Source organism: Giraffa tippelskirchi, chromosome 10 (genome assembly GCF_054371585.1).
Source record: "Giraffa tippelskirchi isolate mGirTip1 chromosome 10, T2T-mGirTip1v1.2.pri, whole genome shotgun sequence".
In the NCBI taxonomy this organism is placed as follows: domain Eukaryota; kingdom Metazoa; phylum Chordata; class Mammalia; order Artiodactyla; family Giraffidae; genus Giraffa; species Giraffa tippelskirchi.
The window spans coordinates 51,825,017-51,850,450 of record NC_137284.1 but is presented as its reverse complement, the minus strand read 5'-3'; the positions used below and the strand labels follow the sequence as shown (position 1 = coordinate 51,850,450).

The following is a 25,434-nucleotide window of genomic DNA, read 5'->3' as shown; positions in this document are numbered from 1 at the left end:
CTTGGGCAGAGCTGATTTCAGAGTTTAGAAATGCACCAGAATCATGAAATAATGATCCCCTCTTAGGGGGCTTAAAAACTCAAGAAACATTACCATCTTTCAAAAGAGTTGTAGAAAATGATGAAAACTAACAGAGAAGCTGCAATCAGAGAAAATAACATGAGAAAACACCCAAGTGCATGATACATAGTCAGAGGGAAAAAAATATATCCTTCTGGAACCATAACTATTATTGACACAGAGGCAAGGCACTGTCTTACAAGGTTAATTTGGTTAAAGAGAAATAAGAGCAAGTATTAGAGGATAAATGTAAGCCAAATTCCCTATGCAGAAAGGAGGAAAAGAAGACAGGATGTGGGGAAATTCTGTGGCCAGAGGTAGTTATAATTAGTTGGTCTGCAAAAAGATCCAAGAAAAATGCCCTAATTTTTGATGAGTTAGATATTACACATTCAAAAAACAAACAAAAAAAGAACACTTAGAAAATTATTTTATTTTATTTTATTTTATAAATTTATTTATTTTGGTTGGGGGCTAATTACTTTACAATATTGTAATAGTTTTTGCCATACATTGACATGAATCAGCCATGGGTTTACATGTGTTCCCCTTCCTGGACGCCCCACCCACCTCCCTCCCCATCCCATCCCTCTGGGTCATCCCATTGCCCCGGCCCTGAGCCCTTGTCTCATGCATCGAACATGGAATGGTGTTCTGTTTCACATATGATAATATACATGTTTCAATGCTATTCTCCCAGAACGTCCCACCCTCACCTTCTCCCTCAGAGTCCATAAAATTGTTCTATGCATCTGTGTCTCTTATTCTGTCTCGCATATAGGGTTATCGTTACCGTCTTTCAAATTCCATATATATGCATTAGTATACTGTATTGGTGTTTTTCTTTCTGGCTTACTTCACTCTGTATAATGGGCTCCAGTTTCATCCATCTCAGTAGAACCGATTCAAATGTATTTTTTTTAATGGCTGAGTAATATTCCATTGTGTATATGTACCACAGCTTCCTTATCCATTCGTCTGCTGATGGACATCTAGGTTGCTGCCATGTCCTGGCTATTATAAACAGTGCTGCGATGAACATTGGGGTACAGGCGTCTCTTTCAATTCTGGTTTCCTCGGTGTATATGCCCAGCAGTGGGATTGCTGGGTCATATGGCAGTTCTATTCCCAGTTTTTTAAGGAATCTCCACACTCTTCTCCATAGTGGCTGTACTAGTTTGCATTCCCACCAACAGTGTAAGAGGGTTCCCTTTTCTCCACACCTTCTCCAGCATTTATTGCTTGTAGACTTTTGGATAGCAGCCATTCTGACTGGTGTGAAATGATACCTCATTGTGGTTTTGATTTGCATTTCTCTAATAATGAGTGATGTTGAGCATCTTTTCATGTGTTTGTTAGCCATCTGTATTTCTTCTTTGGAGAAATGTCTGTTTAGTTCTTTGGCCCATTTTTTGATTGGGTCGTTTATTTTTCTGGAATTCAGCTGCAGAAGTTGCTTGTATATTTTTGAGATTAATTGTTTGTCTGTTGCTTCATTTGCTATTATTTTCTCCCATTCTAAAGGCTGAAACAAAAAGAATAAAATACTTAGGAATATATCTACCTAAAGAAACAAAAGACTTACATATAGAAAACTATAAAACACTGATGAAAGAAATCAAAGAGGACACAAACAGATGGAGAAATATACCGTGTTCATGGATTGGAAGAATTAATATAGTGAAAATGAGTATACTACCCAAAGCAATCTATAGATTCAATGCAATCCCTATCAAGCTACCAATGGTATTTTTCACAGAACTAGAACAAATCATCTCACAATTTGTATGGAAATATAAGAAACCTCGAATAGCCAAAGCAATCTTGAGGAAGAAGAATGGAACTGGAGGAATCAACCTGCCTGACTTCAGGCTCTACTACAAAGCCACAGTCATCAAGACAGTATGGTACTGGCACAAAGATAGAAATATAGATCAATGGAACAAAATAGAAAGCCCAGAGATAAACCCACGCACATATGGACACCTTATCTTCGACAAAGGAGGCAAGAATATACAATGGAGAAAAGACAATCTCTTTAACAAGTGGTGCTGGGAAAACTGGTCAACCAGTAAAAACTGGTTAAAGAATGAAACTAGAACACTTCCTAACACCGTACACAAAAATAAACTCAAAATGGACTAAAGATCTAAACGTAAGACCAGAAACTATAAAACTCCTAGAGGAAAACATAGGCAAAACACTCTCCGACATAAATCACAGCAGGATCCTCCATGACCCACCTCCCAGAATATTGGAAATAAAAGCAAAAATAAACAAATGGGACCTAATTAAAATTAAAAGCTTTCACACAACAAAGGAAAGTATAAGCAAGGTGAAAAGAAAATTATTTAAAATTTAATTGTTTAATGCCTCTTTGACTAGTGTTTGGAGTATCATTATCTACAACTGATGTATTTTTCACCCTCTCATCTTTTTGTTTGCAAACCAGTTAAGTCTTATTTCCTCTGTTGAAAAATTTTCTCTTTAACCCATTATCCAAGTGCACCCTATGCTGTAATCACACAGGACAATATTGGAAAGATGAATATCTAAATGATTTGTTAAAGATATTTTTTCCCTTCTGTTTTGAGATTACTTCTAACAGTTTCTAAAGACATTGTCACAGCTGCCTGAAGCATGTCTTCTTCATTCATAGAATCACCTATATCACTGATAGGTGCTCCTGAACTTGTGCTCAGCTTTTCACATAGATGTGTAAGCTGTCCTGGTGGATTTTGTTGCTGCTGCTACTGCTACTGCTTTTCAAAGTAGGCTTCTCATGTCTTCCATAGCTCTTCTAAAGTAAGATGTGAAACTGATGTCTGTGGAATATCTTGACATGTATTACTGGAAATGCCTTGCATACTGTGCTGAATAGCCCTGCAGAGATCTGCTTTTTCACCTTCCATGTCAATTTCTTGGGGACTTAGCACCAGAGCATTTTGCAAATTTGCTCATCTTTGTCTAACATTACTGACCCATAATTTATTCTAAGACACGTTCTAGATCTGTTTTCTGTACTCTCTGTTCTTTGAGGTGTGTTAATTCTTCTCCAATAAGTTTTGGTCGACGTATTTGTTGGACTCTGATCATCTGCAAGAGTTGGTCACGGCCTGGCAGATCATCCTTAATAACAAATATAGAATAACCTTCCTGTTATAACTGAGCCAAGAAAAGTGCAAGAGAAGTGATCTTAATTCTGGACCTGTCAAGAGAGACTTCAAGTTGAACCACTGTTTTCCTAATTTTCTAACTATAAACCAGTGTTCTTTATAATTGCATATAAATGATCTTTCATTTTTGAGATTGATCCAAAGCTTCTGACACTCTGGACTGCTAAATAGGATTAGTTCTAAGCCCCAAACTTTCAAGGCATTGCTTATAACTTGAATAGAGAAAAAAGCCCTGTGGTCCATATTTCCAGAAGGCTGCTGCAAAATTTTGTGATAATCTTCACTATTACTTCTCCTTCTGCCATTTCTCATTTTCTCTTACTCATCTAGCTGGTGTGCAACTGAAGATAATTCACCAGGGCTGAAGTATTCTTCTTGCAGCAGGTTATTCAAGCAAAGTTGAGCACAAAGTGAGCCTTGTTATTTTTGTGACAGTTGGACTCCATTTTTATTTGTCTCCAGTTTTCTTCTTGTAATTGATGTCTAGTTTCATGTGATTGTGATCAGAAAAGATGTTTGATATGGCCTCAATCTTAAATTTATTAGACACATTTTTTGACCTAGCATTTGATCCATCCTGTAGAATGTTTCATGTGTAATGAATGTGTATTCTGCTGCTCTTAGATGAAATGTCCTATATATATGGATTAAATCAATCAGCTTTTATGTGTCATGTTAAGGCCAGTGTTCCTTGTTGATTTTGTTTTGATGATCTAACCATTGATGTAAGTAGGATGTTAAATTCCCCTGATATTATTGTATTACTCTCAATTACTTCCTTTATGTCTGTTAATACTTGCACTATGTATTAGGAGTTTCTATGTTTGGTGCATAATTATTTACAATGTTATAACCTCTTGTTTGGTTTTATCACTATGTAATATCCTTTTTTTGTATCTTGTTACAGCCTTTGTTGTAAAGTCTATTTTGTTGGAATTGAGTATCCCTACCCAAAATTTCTTTTTGTTTCCATCTCTTCCCTTTCAATCTCATGTGTATTTAGTTCAGAACAGTCATTTGTAGAATGCATATATAGCTTTTATTTTTTTATCCATTCAGTCTTGTTATGTCTTTTAATCAAAGCATTTAATTCATGGGCTTCCTAGGTAGTTCAACTGGTAATGAAATCTGACTGTAATGGAGGAGATTTGGTTCAATTCCTGGGTTGGGAAGTTCCCCTGCAGAAGGGATAGGCTACCCACTCCAGCATTCTTAGGCTTCCCTGGTGGCTCAGATGGTAAAGAATCTGTTTGCAATGTGGGGGACCTGGGTTGGGAAGATCCCCTGGAGGAGAGCAGGGCACTCACTCCAGTATTCTTGCCTAGAGAATCCCCACAGACAGAGGAACCTGGTAGGCTATTCAACTTTGCTTGAATAACCTGTTGCAAGAATACTTCTGTAGCCCAAAGAGTTGGACATGACTGAATGACAAAACACACATACTTTTGAAGTTATTATTGCCTGGTATGACTTATTTCCACTTTAATTGTTTTCTGAATGTTTTGTAATTATTCTGTTATTTTCTTCTCTTATTCTCATCCTTGGTGATATGATGACTCTCTTAGTGTTGTATTTATATTCCTTTTTCTTTATTTGTTACATTTGTTGTGGGTTTTCATTTTGTAGCTCCCATGATGTTTTTGTATAACGACCTATGTATAATAGTCTATTTTAACTTGATGACTGTTTAAGTTGGAGTGAATTCCAAAACCACTACATTTTTATGCCCACCTCATGTTTTTTTCCTTAAGTTCAGTGAGATTTTTATGACCATGACTTTGAACTCTTTAATATATTAAATTGCTTATCTCCTTTTCAGTTAGTTCTTTGTCTGGGTTTTTATCTTGTTCTGTCTTATTTGTTTGGAAGATGTTTGCCTCTTTATTTTGTCTCTCTGTTTGTTTCTATGTATTAGGCATATCTGTTAAATAGTCATGAGGCTTGTTTATGTCATGACTGTTGTGGGTGCTCCTGCACAATTGGCTGTGAGGCTCAACCATAACTTTTGTGGGCTTGCTGTTGTGTGGATCTGGCTCCCAGAAGGTGAGCGGCCTAGGGGATTGGTGGCATGAGCAGGCAATATCCTCCTCCCAGCTGGTGAAGGGTCAGAGATGCTTTGGCGATGCCAGCCATCGGGTAGGTGAATTGAGTGGGGCTAGTACTCAAGGCAATGCCAATGTGGTGTGCACAGTGTAAGTTAAATTGATGGAAAGTGACATAAAAGTTGCCCATCAGACTGAGCTAACTAGGTAGAAGGAGAATTTCAAAAAATGCACCTGTGAGAACTTCTATCCTTGGAGTAATTTCTATCAGATTTTTCCCGTATGGCACCCACCCTAAAATTAATCAGTGAGTCTCCTTCTTCTGTGATCCAGGTGCTTTTCAAGCTGTTGCCTTTGTGCTGGGATTTGAAGTGAGTTTTTATGTGAGCCCTTTAAGAGAGGAGTCTTGGTTTCCCACAGCTGCTTTTCCAGATGTAAATTTGGATAGTTTTCAAAGTCAAATATTACCAAGGCTTGTCTCCTCATCTGGGGAGCCTGATTGGGACTTGGACCCCTTCTTCCTCAAGGGTCCTCCACATTTAGAATATTCCTTCAATTGTGAGTCACTGCTCTGGAGGTATGGGTTCTGATTGTACCACATCTCTGTCCCTCCTCCCCATTCCCATGTGGCCTTTTATTTATATTCTTAGTTGTAGAAAACCTGTTCTGCTGGTCTTCAGCTCATTCTCAGAGGTAGTTGTTCTATATGTTCTAGTTGTGGTGTTCAATGGAAGGGGATGAGCTCAAAGTCTTCCCACTTTGCATGGGCTGATTACTCTAAAGATTGTTCTACAACTCTAAAGTGCTTAAATTCTGAGTTTAATAATGCAAAAGATTGGATAATCTTATAGCTTAACTGGGGCAACTCTGTGCTTTTTCCTGGTAGGCCTGAAAGTCTCATACTGACACTTGTCCAGGATAAGAATGAGATGAGCTAGCTGGTGAATTATAATGGAATTTCCCTGGAGGCACTCAAGGTTAGTGTCTCTACATTTTTCAGAAATGTATTGATTGGAGGTTTATACCTGTGTACACCACGTTATTCAGCCTGAATTTGCTGCAGGACCAGTGGGACATATAGATCTCACTGGAAACTTTTGCCTGGGGCTTCCTGAAGGCAACTTTCTTCATGCATATTTTTATTCCTATTCTGAAGTTGAAGCTTGATTTTGGTGACCAACCACTCAAGAATTTCCTAGAATGTGAACTTTTAAGTGCTAATACTAGGGAAGTGCCAGGAATAGTAGGTTGATTACTGCAAGGTAAATTCTGTGCATCTGAGAAAGGACCCAGGAGAAAGGAGGATGTTTGTAATTCTCTTAGGTACCCAATGCCTGCTTGGGTAATTTTTCTCTGTATTCTTTATCTTTACTTAAGCTTTACATGAGTTCACCCTATGAAGCCTTGTGAGTCCTTGCAATGATCCTACTCTATGAAATAGATGAATCATTATAAGTTTTTTTTATTTAATTAGTTTATTTATTTTTTAACTTTACAATATTGTATTTGTTTTGCCATACATTGACATGAATCCACCATGGGTATACATGATTTTATAAGTTTTTAAAAGCAATGCTCTGATTGGTAGACAGTGATAAGTAAGAATTTTGTTTTTTAGACTGTGAAAGCTAATTAGACTATGAAGAAAGATTATTTGCCATTTTCCAAGACCACTGCTAATGATAAAATTTGGGACAACACTGCAGGTCTGTGACCTAAGAATTAAATGTGAGGGGCATGAACATGACTTGATGTGACAGCTTTCCCAAATACTCAAATCTGAAAGTTGATCAAGGGACATACATTTATCCAAAGAAAATTTTCCATGAGTTAAAATAGGAAAGCTATTCAAGAAAAGAATAATATTTTTACTCTAGGCCTAACATTTCGGCTACACACTTTACTTATAGTGTTATGACTATAATAATAGGGTACTAGTTTTATCATCACATAGGATTTTAATATTACTTTACCAAAGTTTTCTGTGTACATTTTAATCATTTTATTTTACAACAGCCCTATGAGATAAATGAGGGTGTTTCCTCTATTTTGCAATGAGGAAAGAGACTTACAGGGACACAGATGGGAATATATTTCAAGATTCAGAGTTTGCTTACTGGTCTTTTCATAAATCCACTGAGTCTTATGTGTAAGAGCATGGTTCCATGCTATTGTCGTATATCTTACTATGTGCTTTCAAGTCTTTGTCTCAATGGATCTTGATACAAATTCTGTAACCTGGAATGGAAAGGAAGGAAGTAAATTAATATTCTTAGCTCTTCCACTATGTGCCAGGTAGATTTTTTTTTTTTTTTGGTAAATTGATATTCTTAGCTCCTTTGCTATGTGTCAGGTTTATTTTTTATTTTTTTCTTGTACTTTCTTTTCTGAAAATAATTAATGGGCTTCCCTTGTGGCTCTGTGGTAAAGAATTCGCCTGCCAATGCAGGAGACATGAGTTTGATCTCTGGGTCAGGAAGATCCCCTGGAGAAGGAAATGGCAATCCATTCCAGTATTCTTGCCTGGGAAATCTCATGGATGGAGGAGCCTGGTAGGCTACTGTCCATGGGGTTGCAAAGAGTCAGACATGACTGAGTGACTGAATATCTTACTTTAACATCAGAAATTTGATGTGAAAATGGAAAGATTACCCAAATCTTATGCATCTAGTTGCAAACTTGTTGGGAAGTTTTCTCTCATGACATTTATATTTTTGGGGATATGGGGCTTTAGTTGTTCAAAATTCACCTTCTTCAATTGTCTCCCTTTAATCCATAAATTAACTTCAACTCAGCAAATTCACTATGCACAAATTCTAAATACCAGTACATAAAATCATTTTCAAAACTTGAAAACACCCTCTTCTGTTCTTTAAGTCCTCTCTTCTACAAGCTATATATTCAAGTTCCTTTGACTGTGTTATATACAACTCAGTTTCAAGGCTATTTCCCATTGCAAAAAGCTCTCCTCTGGGTCCAATTCAGTGAGTCAATGTCCCTCCTGCTATAGGTCACACACTCCTGTGTGCAGTCTTCTTGACATGCTCTGGGATATAATGAGACATTTTGCTATCTGAACCTTCTTTGTCTGAAGTTTGGGAAATTATCTAAACTGAACTCTCAAATATCTGGTAAGTCAGTCTTTACAATCTTGTGATGTTGGTTGAAGTCAGAGACACCAATGTCAATTCAAAGTTTTATATAGAGGGATGTGTGTGTGTGTGTGTGTGTGTGTGTGTGTATAATTATGTGTGTTTCCTTATGTGTGCTTCCCTTGTGGCTAAGCTGGTAAAGAATCTGCCTGCAATGTGGGAGACCTGGGTTTAATACCTGGATCAGGAAGATCCTCTGGAGAAGGGAAAGGCTACCACTCCAGTATTCTGGCCTGGAGAATTCCACGGACTGTACTAGTCCATGGGGTCGCAAAGAGTTGGACACGACTGAGCGACTTCCACTTTCTTTTCACTTTCCTTATGTGTTAGTTGTTCAGTCGTGTCCTATTCTTTGCAACTCCATGGACTTTGCAACCACCAGTTTCCTCTGTCCATGGAATTCTCCTGGCAAGCATGCTGGAGTGGGTAGCCGTTTCCTTCTCCAGGGGATCTTCCTGACCCAGGTATCGACCTTGGGTCTCCTTCATTGGCAGGCAGATTCTTTACCACTAAGCCACAAGTATAAACAGATATAGATATAGATGGATGGATACAGATACAGAGATGAAGCTAGATGGCTAGATACTGTTGAACCAACCTGGGACATTATTTCACATCCATTTTCCATCTTGACTTTCCCTTTAGTCCTCTATCCATGAAAGACAAAACTTCCAGGAAAGATGATGCTAAGCTTTATTTTCTGTTATAAAATGTGGAATAGTGGTAGTTCAATAGACTTTTTACTGACAAATTAAGAAAAAAATTTAAGAATTATAAAATCAATCAGAATTATAAAAGCAAAATGCCTCATGAAATGTATATGTTATACAACTTTTAACACTGAATTCTGCTTTAGCATAAAAGCACAGCTGAAATTAAAATCACAGTAAAAACCAGCTGGATTTATAGTACAAATATTGTGAATAAATTGTTCATAGTATTTCACAATTATCTTTATGTACTCAAGGAGATGAAAATTTATTTTCAGTCATTGTACTAAGAAAAGTTGTAGCTTACTACAATTATATATGTACATAATTAAATATACTTAATTATGTCTATCTACTTATCTATTTATATATTTGCCTATCTTTTAACTGATTGTGAATTATTTTTTCCATTTTTATCGTTGGAAAGATTAGAGGCAAACCTGATATTCAGAATCATCAAATGTGTAAGTGAAGATGATAGACATGTTCAGTTTTATTCATGGCTTTATCCAATATCCACCTCCTCATTTTCCTGTTTTCATTTGACTAAGTGAAGGAAGCTGAGAGCTGAAGAATTGATGCTTTTGAACTGTGGTGTTGGAGAAGACTCTTGAGAGTCCCTTGGACTGCAAGGAGATCCAATCAATCCATCCTAAAAGAGATCAGTCCTGGGTGTTCATTGGAAGGATTGATGTTGAAGCTGAAACTCCAATACTTTGGCCACCTCATGCAAAGAGTTGACTCACTGGAAAAGACTCTAATGCTGGGAAGGATTGGGGGCAGGAGGAGAAGGGGACGACAGAGGATGAGATGGTTGGATGGCATCACCGACTCAATGGACATGGGTTTGGGTAGACTCCGGGAGTTGGTGATGGACAGGGAGGCCTGGCGTGCTGCGATTCATGGGGTCGCAAACAGTCGGACGTGACTGAGCGACTGAACTGAACTGAACTGAACTGAATGTTTCAATAAAGCTGAGTGACTGTATTTTTTTTTAATTAGTTTATTTTCTATTTTTTAACTTTACAATATTGTGACTGTATTTTAAGAGCCATGTTGGAATAGAGGATTTCGATACTCCATCCAGTTCTTCTTTCTGTTCTGGGAGCTATGCTCTTCCATCTTCTGCATTCTTAACTTCTAATTGACAGAGTCCACCACCATCAGAGAGCCACCCTTTGTCAACTGGTTCTGTTGATTCCCAAATACTCAGAATGTCAATCTACCTGAAATCCCACACCTGCTGGGCTTCTTTCTCTTCTCCCCTTGTTTCTTCAACGCCTTCTAGGGATACACTCTCAATAACTAGCCTGCCCATGTGTCCTTAACTCAAGCCGTGGTTCTGGTGACATAAAACAAAGGTATTGTTTCCAATATTATATACAAATTATATGATATATAGTCTTTATGTCAAATATAACTGTTTCAGTTTATTTCTTAAATTTATTTATTTCAATTGAAGGATAATTGCTTTACAAAATCCATGTGTTTCTGCCATACAAGAACATGAATCAGTTTTAGGTATACATATGTCCCCTCCCTCCTACCTCTTATCCTATCCCACCCCTCTAAATTGTCACAGGGCACTGGCTATCTATTTTACATATGGTAATGTATATGTATCCATGCTGCTGTCTTAATTCTTCCCACCCTCTCCCTCCCTACTATGTTCACAAGTCTATTCTCTATATCTTCATCTCCATTGCTACTCTACAAATAGGTTCATCAGTATCATCTTTCTAGATTCCACATTTATGCATTAATATACAATATTTGGTTTTCTTATTCTGACCTACTTCATTTTGTATAATAAGCTCCAGGTTCGTCCACCTCATTAGAACTGACTCAAGTGCATTCTTTTTTATAGCTGAATAATATTCCATTGCATGTATGTACTTCAACTTCTTTATCTCCAAAACATACAAGCAGCTCATGCAACTCAGTACCAGAAAAACAAACAACCCAATCAAAAATTTGGCAGAAGACCTAAACAGACATTTCTCCAAAGAAGACATACAGATGGCTAATAAACACATGAAAAAATTCTCAACATTGCTCATTATTAGAGAAATGCAAACCAAAACTATGAGGTATCACCTTACATCAGTCAGAAAGGCCATCATTAAAATGTCTACAAAAAAATAAATGCTGGAAAGGGTGTAGAGAAAAGGGAACCCTCTTGCACTATTGGTGGGACTGCAAATTGATACAGCCACTATGGAGAACAGTATGGAAATTCCTTCAAAAACTAATAATAAAACTACCATATGACCCAGCAATCCCAGTACTGGGAATATACTCTGAGGAAATCATAATTGAAAAAGAAGCATGTACCCCAATGCTCATTACAGCACTGTTTACAATAGCTAGGACATGGAAACAACTTAATGTCCCTCAACAGATGATTATTTTATTTTTAATAATTGGTAATACCTACATTCACTGGTAAGAATGGGAAGGAACGTGATGTCCTGGGAAGGACATAAAAAGAATTGAGAGGGTCACTTCTCTGACTATAACTTCTTAGATTGTTGACATTTGGAGTTCTATTATTGTTTCATATTTTGTACACACACACACACACACACACACACACAGCTATGGATTTCACACTCTCAACAAAGATCCAAAAAAAGAGGTCCAATCTGAAATAGAAACTAATATGCTTAATGCTTTTAACAATGAATAACATTGCAACACTGGGTAGAGACACAAGAACAAACTCAAGTGATATTTGCAGAGTACTTTGACTCTATATCCTCAAGCTAAAACAAACAAGCAGAAAAATGGTAATAACTGCTGGCTATTTTTTCCTTGCAGTTATATAGGTTAGCTATTCCGAAGTGCCTTTTTGTACACTCTAGGACTGAACAAATAAATAAACATATTGTGGCTAATGGGAACTAGGTTTCTCACTGTCAGATATGAAAATTATAAATATGAAATGAACTCTGCAGCATTATGTTGAAATCAAAAGCTCGGATATGAAATTATAGTTTTATATAGATGGAACAATAGATAATATATATTTACATGTTTATATATATACAGATATAATTATATATAGATATAATTACATAGATTGATAATTGTATGTGTATAACTACTCAGTCTCACTGTAGATATATAGGTAAAGAGATAAATACATATTGAGTGTAACTACCTATATCTATATGTTATGCATCTAATTATATTATCTCTCTATCAAGATATGTGATCTATCTATCTACCTATCTATCTATCTATCAGCTCTGTTCTTTGAGAAAGGCTAGGGGAATGATACCATAGTAATAATTAGGAAATCTATTGCACATATTCACTAAAAAGAACCAGGGTTCCTTGGAGAAATGGCTAGAGCCATGGCTGAGCCAGAGAAATGACAAATGAACCTGAAACATCTCTGTGCCAAAAAGTAAGGAAATGGTTAAGGACAACACACACACACACACACACACACACACACACACACACACACACACCCCAGAGCTGGATTTAAGAGACTCCCATCAGATTACCCTGAGACAATCTGCATGCCAAAATAAATTATACTAATTGATTATTACCTGTGAAATAAAATAAGAATCCACAAATTTATACTTACATTAGTAAATGGTAGGCAGCTTTTTCTTACAGGAAAATGCCAACTAATATTTATAGAAAAAATGATAGAATTAGGAAATTATAACATGGTAACCATTGCAGCAATAATTGTTTTATGCAAGGCACATGAGTAGATGCTAAAACTAGAGAGAGAATGTTTGATGAATAATAGGGCTTTTACATGTTATCAGAGTATCTATGTTATTTAGTCATTAAAACATGTCCAACACTTTTGTGACCCCATGGACTGTAGCCTGCCAGGCTCTTCTGTCTATGGGATTATTCAGGCAAGAATACTGGAGTGGATTGCCTTCCTTCTCCCAGAGTACCTACACACAGATAGTTATTTATTATAAAAGGAAAATAGAGTTTTATAGTGGAGAAATATGGCAGACATGAATCTAATCAAGTGGTTGATAAAATCTGTACTGAAACAAATTGATATTCTGTGACTTCAGATATGAGGCAATGAGAAGATCATCATAAAATTTCTAGGGTATTTCTGACAAACATGAATAAAATCTATTCAACGGTGAGGAAAAAGAAGACAAAGTAAAATTGATGGGCATTTTATAAATTAGTTTTCCTGTACTTATTAAAAACTCAAAGTCACTAAAGAAAGTAAAATTTAACACAATTCCAGAGTAAAGAAAAGAAGAAGACCATAATAACTCAATGTAACTCAAAATCTGAAAGTTTATTTCTATAAAGAAAATTTTTGAAATACTTATTAAAATTTTGATAGTGGCTATCCATTAACAATAGTGTTGTATCGATGTTAGTTTTCTTTTTTAAATTGTGCTGTGATTATGTGAAAATATCCTTGTTGATTGAAGAACAGTATCTCTGTCATTTATTTTCAAAGTATATGCAGATTCATAATGTTTATAAGTACCTTGCCATGAAAAGATACAAAGCTAAAGCAAATAACGGAAAATGTTAGCATTTGAAAAATCTTTGTGAAGAGTATACTGGAATTCTTTATTCTAGCTTTTTAATTTCTATATATGAAATTATGTACAATGAAAAAAAATTGCATAACCTACCTATTATTATATGTCATTGATTTTCCAAAATTTTCCAGTTTATTGTACTTTAACACCATCACTGTTTATTATTATTATTTATCACAGAAGTTTTCTCTATGATTTTTTGAATAATTTCCAGATTGCTTAGAAATACTTCTCCAACTCATGATCAGATATGTAATTACTGAGTTTTATACAGAGGAGCCTAGCAAGCTACAGTCCATGGTGTTGCAAGGAGCTGGACACGACTGAGCATACACAGCACGTATTTATCATTCTCCATCAAAATCAAGACATCTTGGTTTTAAGATACACAATTACTTTGTGCACTCCTATGAAATAAAACTATGACATGCTATTCATTGTAATGTGCATCACTCTTTTAATTATACTAAAATGTTGACACACACACATATATATATATATATATATATATATATGTTAGAATTGACAAAGTACATTATTTCCTTAATTATTTAGGAAAATTCAACTTTGCAATTAATCTAAAATTTATTTCAGCATATGTTATTACAGATACATCTGTCTTCTTTATTATCCAATTATATATTTTTTCTAATATCTCCTACTGCTTTTTCATTTACTGAATCATCCTTTGCCTTTTCATAGAGAAATGTAAACTATCAATCTTAATTGACTCAAATATTAATCTTACCTTTGCCAATTTGTATCATGATTTATGTTTTAATATCTATTTTTCAGTTCAGTTCAGTCACTCAGTTGTGTCTGACTCTTTGTGGCCCATGGACTGCAGCACGCCAGGCCTCCCTGTCCATCACCAACTCCCAGAGATTACTCAAACTCATGTCCATTGAGTCAGTGATGCCATCCAAACATCTCATCATCTGTCGTCCCCTTCTCCTACCACCTTCAATCTTTCCCAGCATCAGGGTCTTTTCAAATGAGTCAGTTTTTCGCATCAGGTGGCCAAAGTATTAGAGTTTCAGCTTCAGCATCAGTCATTCTGATGAATATTCAGGACTGATTTCCTTTGGGAATATTGGTTGGATCTCCTTGCAGCCCAAGGGACCCTCAAGAGTCTTCTCCAACACCACAGTTCAAAAGCATCAATTTTTCCGCACTCAGCTTTCTTTATAGTCCAACTCTCACATCCATATATGACTACTGGAAAAACCATAGCCTTGACTAGATGGACCTTTGTTGGCAAAGGAATGTCTTTACTTTTTAATATGCTGTCTTGTTTGGTCATAACTTTTCTTCCGAGAAGCAAGTGTCTTTTAAATTTATGGCCGCACTCACCATCTGCAGTGATTTTGGAGCCCCCCAAAATAAAGTCTGCCACTGTTTCCACTGTTTCCCCATCTATTTGCCATGAAGTGATGGGACCGGATGCCATGATCTTAGTTTTCTGAATGTTGAGCTTTAAGCCAGCTTTTTCACTCTACTGAACTGAACTGAACTGAACTTTCATCAAGAAGCTGTTTAGTTCTTTTTCATTTTCTGCCATAAGGGTGGTGTCATCTGCATATCTGAGGTTATTGATATTTTTCCCAGGAATCTTGATTCCAGCTTGTGCTTCATCCAGCCCAGCATTTCTCATGATATACTCTGCATATAAGTTAAATGAACAGGGTGACAATATGCAGCCTTGACATACTCCTTTTCCTATTTGGAACCAGTCTGCTGTTCCATGTCCAGTTCTAACTGTTGCTTCTTGACCTGCATACAGATTTCTCAAGAAGCAGGTCAGGTGGTCTGTTATTTCCATCTCTTTCAGAATTTTCCACAGTTTGTAGTGAACCACACAGTCAAAGGCTTTGGCATAGTCAATAAAGCAGAATACGATATTTTTCTGGAACTCTCTTGCTTTTTCAGTGATCCAGTGGATGTTGGCAATTTGATCTCTGGTTCCTCTGCCTTTCCTAAAACCAACTTGAACATCTGGAAGTTCATGTTTCACGTATTGTTGAAGCCTGGCTTGGAGAATTTTGAGCATTACTTTACTAACGTGCGAAATGAGTGCATTTTTGCAGTAGTTTGAGCATTCTTTGGCATTGCCTTTCTTTGGGCAATATCTATTTTTAGTTGACTTTTTTGCTGTGTTTATTATTGTCTTTATTTTATTTAATTTTTGGAAGGTTATGTACTGTATTTAACTGTAATTGTTCTCTCTCTCTCTTTTTTTTTTTTAATAAAACTAACATAATGCATGTTTGATGTGGACTTCTGATTACCATCTACTCCTCTCTCTAGGAAGCCCAGGGCAAGTCCACTTTGCTGTTATAGTCCCAATAGGTGCCACATTTTTCCTTGGAATTTGTTAGAGGATTCAGAGGCACAGTTGGGTCTCTGATCATCTTTCCATCCATCTACTAAGTTAGTGTCATTGGATGGAATATTCAGCCCCTCTGGCAAATTATTGCTTTACTACTTCCTTTATCCATCCTTCCAAGCAATTTTCTGAAAAAGATGGCCAGTTCTTCTAAACTATTGATCCAAGAAGAGAAATATGCTTTATCAGTATTGCAGATTTATCTCATCATCATAGCAAGCCAAGGATGGAAGGGGACCAGTTAAGTTCTGGAGATGCAACTTAGTCTCCAAAGGAGTTCCTTGTTTTTGAAGCAAGATTCCTTACTCATGGGTTTCTACACATGTATAAAATATTAAGAAATAAAACTATCATTAATAACAGCAATAGAAAATGACACCAACATGAAATAATGCTAATAATAAAGACTGAGTCATCATCACCGCCTCTCATATGAAATATATTCATGTGGCTCACACACCTGTTTCAATGTTCTTAATGAGTTAGTAGACAAGGTTTTCTACTGATGAAGCAGACAAGTGTTGGATATGGGGATCTTAATGAAGTTTTGTAAAGGCTGTAGAAAGACAAAATGAATTTGATTAGCAGTGGGTGGGTGAACTGCAGAATTCAATGAAATTTGCAGCATTCAGTTAAGAATACAGTAGACATTTAACCAATATTCAGATAAAGACTTATAGTGAATCAAACCACATCTTTAAGATAAAGTTGTTTCAGTACCCTTAAGTCCAGGTTCAGTTGCATTAAAGGCAGGCTTTTGTCTCCTTACATATCAGAAATCCTTTCTACAATGTGTGACTACATCCTTGAATACTTCAAAGTGGAAGGAAATGAACTTGGTTCTTACAAAAACCATTTCAGGGTTAAATAGTTCTTATTTTGAAACCTCATATTGTGAGGGAAATTATTCATTTAAAATTATTTCAATTAAATAATTTTTGAAATGAATATTTGAAATATAGTTGATTTACCATGCTATGTTATTTTCTGGTGTACAGCAAAGTTATTCATATATATAAGAATATAGGGCTTCCCTAGTGGCTAAGATGGTATAGAATCTGCCAACAATGTTGGAAACCTGGGTCCAATCCCTGGGTCAGGAAGATCCCCTGGAAAAGGAAATGGCAACCCATTCTAGTATTCTTGCCTAGAGAATCCCATGGACAGTGTAGCTTGGCAGGTTACAATCTGTGGGGTGGCAAAGAGATGAAAATGACTGAGTGACTAACACTTCACTTTTTTGTATAAGAATATATATATGTATATACACACACATATATACATATATATATATATTCTTTCCATTATGATTTATAACAGGATATTGAATATAGTTCTCTATGCTATACAGCAGGACCTTGTTGTTTATCCATCCTAAATATAATACTTTCTATATGCCAACTTCAAACTCCTACTCCAACCTGTCCTTACCACCCTTTTTGGCAGCCAGAAGTCTGTTCTCTGTGAGTTTGTTTCTATTTCATTGATATTATATATCACCTATGTGTGGAATCTAAAATATGACAATAATGACTTATCTACAAAACTATGCATTTAAAAAAATTTATCTATTGCTTCTGGATCTTCTCTCTTGGGCCTTTTTGTTATTTCTCGATTAACTTTATGTTGGCCTCTTTCAAAAAGCAGATGTTGTTTACTTGTGACCCCATCTCATCACTTCTGCAGGGTGGGCAGAATCAGCTCTAGTTTAGGACACACACTTTGTCCTTGAAGGGACCGTAGGCTCTGTTTGTGGCTCTTCCTCCTTCAAAAAGTATTCAAGTATAGGGTTTATTGTGATAAGTATCTAAACATATTTTTCATTGTTTCTCATCTTTCACACTCAGTTTCCTTAATATTTATGACATTCTTTCTTGAAACAGAATGCTCAAACTAAGTTTAAAAGATAATTTTAGAATAGAGGAAAAATTATTCTTTTCTAGTAAATCTTAGCAGCAAACAAAAAAGAGTAGGACTGATGGTTCTAGGCAAGCTTAGTGCCTGTAGCTATTTCTTCAATTCTCAGAAGTATGTTTTTAAATTAACTGAATCATAAAGTGAACTGATGTCTTGAGAGGCAAAGGAAAAAGTGTTTGTTATTGGTTAACATCTGAAAGAGATTACTTATGTGTTATGTGTTTGCCATAGTGAACCCAGGCTTGGAAAGAGAAGGTAACATACAGAGGAAGCACAATGCATGAACAACACACAGTATAAATCAGCTCAAGTCCTATGTAGAAATTGTTTACAGTAATCCTGCTACAAGCCCAACAGAAAAGAAACAGTTTAAATTTATAGTACATTTAAGTTAATTGTGTTATACAGAGTCATTTAATAAAGAATTACAGCTTCAAGGTATAGTGTTAGTCTATACTATTTAGTTATAATTTACTTGCAAGTAATATAAAGCCTCCAGTGTATTTGCAAGATCAAGAGGATATATGGCACTAAGAGATACACATCCAAAGAGTGATAAAAGAAAGCTATTTGTACCTGAAGTTGAGAGATTTAGAACATAAGCCACATTTACAGACATTTTTACCTTTCGTATTGGGCTGAAAATAGCAGAATTAATTGTACAGACCTGAAAAAAACAAGACATTGAAGTATTCCCTGCAGAGGAAGTCTGGAGAGCAGTGGCACTGAGCCTAAATAATGAAAGATTCCACCCTTTGTCTTCATACAGTATTCTACCTGCTCCAATCAACTCACTGCCTAAGGAAGAGACTTTGAATATCATTCATCTCTTTTTTTCTTCACTGAGTAAAATAGAAACTCAATGCTTTCAACCCAGCTTTCCTGATCCATCATGAGTGGATGCTGCCTTAAACTTTCAAGCCATCATTCCAGCCTTTTTGCCTGCTATTCGCCTCCATTAAGTTGACACCACAGCCCAACTTAACTACTCAGCACCAGCTCGTCCTTCCTCCTGGACTAATCGTAATTGTCCAGAAAAAAATGACACCCAATATGAGAAAGAAAATCTCCATATTTCACAATACTTTTGTTATTAGTACTAAATTTATTTGGATTGAATGAAAATTCAAATATGTTAAACATATCAGAAGCTTTAGGATAATCTTTGATATGCTCAGTGTTTGATGTGGTTTTACACCTAAATTTAAGCATGTAAGGAATTTTCTCTCTCCCTACATACATGCACGAACACACACACCTGCATATTTAAATTGAAATATGTCAATGTTCGTTATTAGACAGAACTTTAAATTCCATATGCAAAATGAAATACTAGGAAGCCATTAAAGGTGACAGTGCAGCAATATTTTAAAATATGTTTTTCTGGGATAAATTCACTTAACTTATAAAAATATTCATCTCTGGTTATAGTTTACAAGGCACTTTATTTTAGAGGAATCCTCTCTTCTCATTGTAATAAAAAACTACAATTCATAATTAATATCAAAAGTATGTGATTATTGCTTACAGTATAGATTATACACATACAGAAATGAGTTAAATATAAACAACTATTGTCAAAGGTTTGTTAATTTCTCTTGTCTTCTGTTCTGGTTTTGTTATTTTATTGATTTAGAACTCTTTCCCCCAATCTTATGAATATAGTTTTTTCTTAGAAGGAAGACACCCAATGTGATTTAAGCTTTCTGCACCATCTCCAGGATTCCAGGTGGGATCATGAATCAAGCCTAAGCAATTCTGACCCCATGGAATGCTGTAAGTCTGGCTCTCCAGTGGCTCTCAATCTTGCATGGAGAAATAAACTTACTTATAGAATTAGGTCTGTTAGAGATACACAGAGCCCCCAAATGGAGAAAGGTACGGACATGTTGTCTCAAGCATCGTTTTGAACTATTGCATTAGCTGTGCCTAAAACCAGTCCACATCCCAGTGAAGTAAGTTAAAATGGGGTCTTTCAAGTTGATAGAAGTTGAATTTGTATCATTTGCAACTGGAAGTCATTGCCCATCTCTTATATTCAACTCTTTGAGTATCACATTGTTTTTGGTCCCATAGGAGAATAAAACTTTGATCCATGTGCTATCACTGTGTAAATAATAAATGAAGATATGTATGCTTTTAATTCTATCATGTTACTTTATATTTTGCCCTTAAAGCTAACTTATATGTAGCTTTTTCCCCTCTTGCCCAATTTTGTTAAATTTTCTCTTGTGTTCATTTTTTATCTTCTTTTTATAAAAACACTGATTTGAAAGGTTCATTTATCTCTCAAGCTGCTGAAATATTTCAAGTAACTTTTTTAGAAAGGATATGTGGGTGTTATACTTTCATAGTCCTTGCTTGTCTAAATTCCTTTTTTCACACACATAAATGATAGCCTCTCTGAGGATGGAGCATTTGCTTCACAATATAAAGCCCTTTGAAGCTGTGGATATTAGGATTTGTGGAAGTCTGAAGCAAACACTTTTCTTTTAGAGAAACTTTTTTTTCCGGGCTCTTGTAATTATTTCTTAGTTACTTAATAGTCCTACATCTATTAATGGAATTGGTTTTATAATAAGACATACCTTAAAAGAAATTTTGAAACTTTGACTTCAATAGTGAATTTCATTATTTTAGATAGAAATAATAGTAATACAGCATTAGCTCTTCCAGAGACAAATAAGGAATCATACCTTCATACTTTTCTTTTACAACCTGACATAAATAATATTGATTTAAAAAAATGATAAATTCTGTACCAGATTCTAGTCATAATCTAGACTACCACCAGACTAGCCATTCTGCCTTCAGAAACCATGCACCTGGAGAGGATATGAAACAAGTCTTTTCGGAGGTTAGATAATAATGTGATCTCTGAGAATAGGAAACAGGCAACATATTGAAGTGCCTCTTTGGACAGAAATACATTGCAGAATGAAGGGCAGAAAGGACATGCCTAACAGAATAAACAGTCCTGTAGAGGTGACGGGATGGAGAAGATAGCTCTGGGACGCTGAACTGCTGGCTTTTGTGCAGGTCTCTGAGTTTTCCCTGGGGGTCAGGCAGTAAAGAATCTGTCTGTAATGTGGGAGATCTGTGTTCAGTGTCTGGGTTGAGAAGATTCCCTGGAGGAGGAAATGGAGACCCATTCCAGTATTCTTGCCTGGAAAATCCCATGGACAGAGGAGCCTGACAGGCTACAGTCCATGGGATCACAAAGAGTTGGACACAACTGAGTGACTAACACTTGCAGACAGGGTTGCACAGAATTATATAGACTTACCGCAAAGTCCCTGGCTGCACACTTCGCAGCCCATGAAAAGGGATGTTCCATGACCTGGAAAAGAACAGCCTCTAGTAACTGTAAGAGAAACAGAAATACCAAAGATGGAAAACTGCAGAGAACAGAGGTGTGGGGACTGGGTTCTCGTAACACCTGGGTATCAGAGTAATTCCAAGTCAAACTCGTGTAGACTTTACCTGCCAAGGCTTAAAAACAAGTATCAAAATGGTCAATGGAAATTAACTGACTTCTAGGAAAAAAATAAAAATCAACAGCTTTTAAGGGCATAAAACATAAATCTCATTTCTATAAAACACTATACCCAAACCTGGGTCTAATACTTTATATAGCAGGAAAGCAGCATATAAGCAGACCCAGCAATGATGTTGCTTAGTTGCTAAGACTTGTCCAACCCTTTTGCAACTCCATGGGACTATAGTCTGCCAGGCTCCTCTGTCCATGGAATTCTCCAGGCAAGAATACAGGAGTGGGTTGCCATTTCCTTCACCAGGGGATCTTCCTGAACCAGGGATTAAACCCACTTCTCCTGCATTGGCAGGATGATTCTTTACCACTGAGAAATGATACTGATATTGATATTGACAATTATTTTAAAGTATATACTATATTACTACTTATGGAAGTAAAGTAAAAGACAAATAAAATAAGTGAAGAATATGATATCAGAAGGAAGTTAGAAAATATTGTAACAAAAATTGTAATTCTCTAACTAGAAATTAGAATATGTGGGAAAAACAATCACTCAGTGGGCCTAAATGTACATGAGAAACTGCAGATAAAAAAATTTGAGGGCATGAAGATGAGAAAAAAATAGTGAAAAAATAAATAAAATCTTGACAACCTGAGGACAATATCATATGGACAATCTGAGACCCGGAAGAAGAGAAAAAAGATAAACTAGGGTAGAAAAAAAATGACTATGTACTAGGTGATATTTCTTCCAAATTAGGGAAACACATACACAGAGATCCAAGAGCCTTAATAAATTCCAATCTAGAAAAGGCCTCCAAAACCAGACCATGGATCACTATAATAAAACAAGACAATAACACAAGGGAATAGTAATTTAAAATCCATTAATTCTTGCTGAAAACAATGCAGGTCAGAAAACTGAGTGAAGTAAGGAAAAGAAGAACTATTCAACTAGGATTTTTCTATGTATAGACAAAATTAATAGCCGTATATTATGAAGTTTGCTCTGGAGGAGGGCAAGACTACCCACTCCAGTATTCTTGCCTGGAGAATCTCTTGGACAGAGGAGCTTGGTGGGCTAAAGTCCTTAGGGTCACAAAGAGCTGGACATGACTAAAGCGACTTAGCATGCATGCATTATGAAGTTTATAATATATTTAGATATAATGTGTAACAACAACTGTGCAAAAACAGTGAGGGTTAAATAGTCACTTGTTTTTGATTTTTACATTATATATGAAGAATTATAATGCTAATTCATGAAAAAGTATCAGAAGTTAAGAACAAATAATATGTATACAATAATAAATTAAGAAGGAGAAGGTATAGCTAAAGTCCAATTGCTTTTAAAATAGAATAACATAAATGTCAACTTATCCAAAGAAACCAGGAAATTATATATATATATATGTATGTATGCACATATATATATATATAAAAAATTGAAAACCAGGAAAATGATACATTTAAACCCATATAAATGCATTTGATTACATTATATGTATAAAAACTAGGCACACAAAATACATTGGAGATAATGCCAGATGGGATGAAAACTACAAAAACATACTTTTATTATAAAGACAAAGATGGTTTAATATTTAAAGATGGAAAAAATATAAGCCACACTAATTATAAGAAAGCTGTAGTGACTGTATTGTTATCAGTACATTTTGAGACAAAGAATCTTACCATGGTTATGGTTTCTTTTACCTTAACACATAGAACGTATTTATAACATGATTTGCATCCTAGTTTGCTAGTGTTATTACGTCTGTTGTTTCCAAGTCTGTTGACTGAATCATATCATCCACATTGTTTGCATGCCTGATAATTATTTTCTGGAATCCAGAATTTGCAATAACTTCAAAATAACTTCTAGTGATGGAAAATAAATAATATGAAATAAAATATAAACTGGATAAGATAGTTATTGTTCAGTTGCATGGACTGTAGCACTTCAGGCTTCCCTATCCTTCATATCTCCCAGAATTTGATCAGATTCATTTTCACTGAGTTGGTCATCCTATCTAACCGATTCATTCTCTGCCACTACCTTCTCCTTTTGCCTTCAATTTTCCCAGCATCAGGGGCTTTCCAATGAGTCGGCACTTTGCATCAGGTGGCCAGAGTATTGGAGTTTCAGCTTTAGCATTAGTCCATCCAATGAATATTCAGGGTTAATTTCCTTTAGAATTGAATCATTTCTTCTCCTTGGAGCCCAAGGGACTTTCGAGAGTCTTCTCCAGCACCACAGTTCGAAAGCATCAATTCTTTGGCACTCAGCCTTCTTTATGGTCCAACTCTCACATTCATACATGACTAGTCATAGCTTTGACTAAATGGATCTTTGTTGGCAAAGTGATGCCTTTGCTTTTTACTATGCTGTCTAGGTTTGTCACAGCTCTTCTTCCAAAGAGCAAGCAATTTTTTTTTTTAAATTTCATGGCTGCAGTCATCATCCACAGTGATTCTGGAGCTCAAGAAAATAAAATCTGTCACTGCTGCCACTTTTCCCCCATCTATATGCCATGACGTGATGGGACTGAATGCCATGATCTTAGATTTTCGAATGTTGAGTTTTAAATCAGTTTTTTCAGTCTGTTCTTTCAACCTCATCAAGAAACTCTTTACTTCCTTTTCAGCTTCACTTTTAATTCCTTTTCATACTTTCTATTAGACTGGTATGATTGGCATGTCTGAGGTTGTTGTTATTTCTTCTTGCAATCTTAATTCCAGCTTGTGATTCACCCAGCCTGGCATTTTGCATGATGTACTCTGCATGGATGCTAAATATGCAGAGTGACAATATTTTGCCTTGATGTACTTCTTTTCCAATTTCGAACCAGTGATTTCTTCCATGTAAGGTTCTAAATGTTGCTTTTCTATCTGCAAACAGGTTTCTCAGGAGACAAGTAAGGTGGTCTGGTGTTTCCACATCATTTAAAATTTCACAGTTTGCTGTGATTCACACAGTCAAAGGCTTTAGTGTAGTCAATGAAGTAGAAGTAAATGTTTTTTTCTGGAATTCTCTTACTCTCTCTATGCTCCAAAAATTTTGGCAATTTGATCTCTGCCTCCTCTGCTTTTTCTAGACCCAGCTTGTACATCTGGAATTTCTCAGTTCACACATTGCTGAAGCCTAGCTTGGAGGATTTTAAGCATAACCTTACACAGACACAATTTAATATTTTGATATAACAGATGACTTGTAAAGATTTATCTTTAAAATGCATAATATTTATTCATTTTGGATGAGTACTAAGGGGTACCTTACATAATTAGAAACAGAAAACATTTAACTTGTTTTCTCAATATTTCAGTTGGATGGAATAATTGAAAGTAGACACTATCCTTATTTGGAATAGCCTTGTTTTAGTAGACAAGTCCTTTATTAAAAAAATAGGCTGGAGAGCTAAGCAGACATTTCTCAAAGAAGACATGCAGATGGCTGACAGGCATTTGAAAAGATGGTCAATATTGCTATTTACTAGATAAAAGCAAATCAAAGCCACAATGAGGTATTACCTCACAAGAGTCAGAATGGCACCATTAAAAAAAAAGTCTATACATAATAAAAGCTGGAAAAGATGTGGAGAAAAGGGAGCCTTCTTATACTGTTGGTGGGAATGTGAGTTGTTGTAGCCACTATGAAGAACAGTATGGAGGTTTCTTAAAAACTAAAAATAGAGCTACCTTATGTCCCAGGAATCCCACTTCTGGGCATATACTTGGAGAAAACTCTAATTCAAAAGCACATTTGCAGCTCACTGTTCATAGCAGCACTATTTACAATAGTCACGATATGGAAGAAACCTAAATATCCATCAACAGAAGAATGGATAAAGAATATGTAGTACATATATAAAACAGAATATTAATCAGTCATAAAAAGAATGAAATATGCCATTTGAAGCTGCATGGACCTAGAGATTATCA

The 25,434-nt window shown here is 35.9% G+C and overlaps 1 long non-coding RNA gene and 1 pseudogene across 1 annotated transcript in view; both read right to left on the bottom strand.

Annotated features, from left to right (window-relative positions):
* Positions 1-2,816: 2,816 nt before the first annotated feature.
* On the bottom strand, positions 2,817-3,682 carry LOC145522335 (ataxin-3-like; annotated as a pseudogene).
* A 3,583-nt stretch (positions 3,683-7,265) lies between these two features.
* LOC145523746 (uncharacterized) overlaps positions 7,266-25,434 on the bottom strand; it is a 91,587-nt gene continuing 73,418 nt past the window's right edge. The window contains exons 4-8 of the long non-coding RNA XR_014066869.1: positions 21,283-21,336; positions 16,540-16,635; positions 12,742-12,784; positions 10,367-10,482; positions 7,266-7,516 (exon numbers count right to left, since the gene is read on the bottom strand). This is a non-coding gene — a long non-coding RNA (uncharacterized LOC145523746). The remainder of the gene's footprint in view (positions 7,517-10,366; positions 10,483-12,741; positions 12,785-16,539; positions 16,636-21,282; positions 21,337-25,434) is intronic.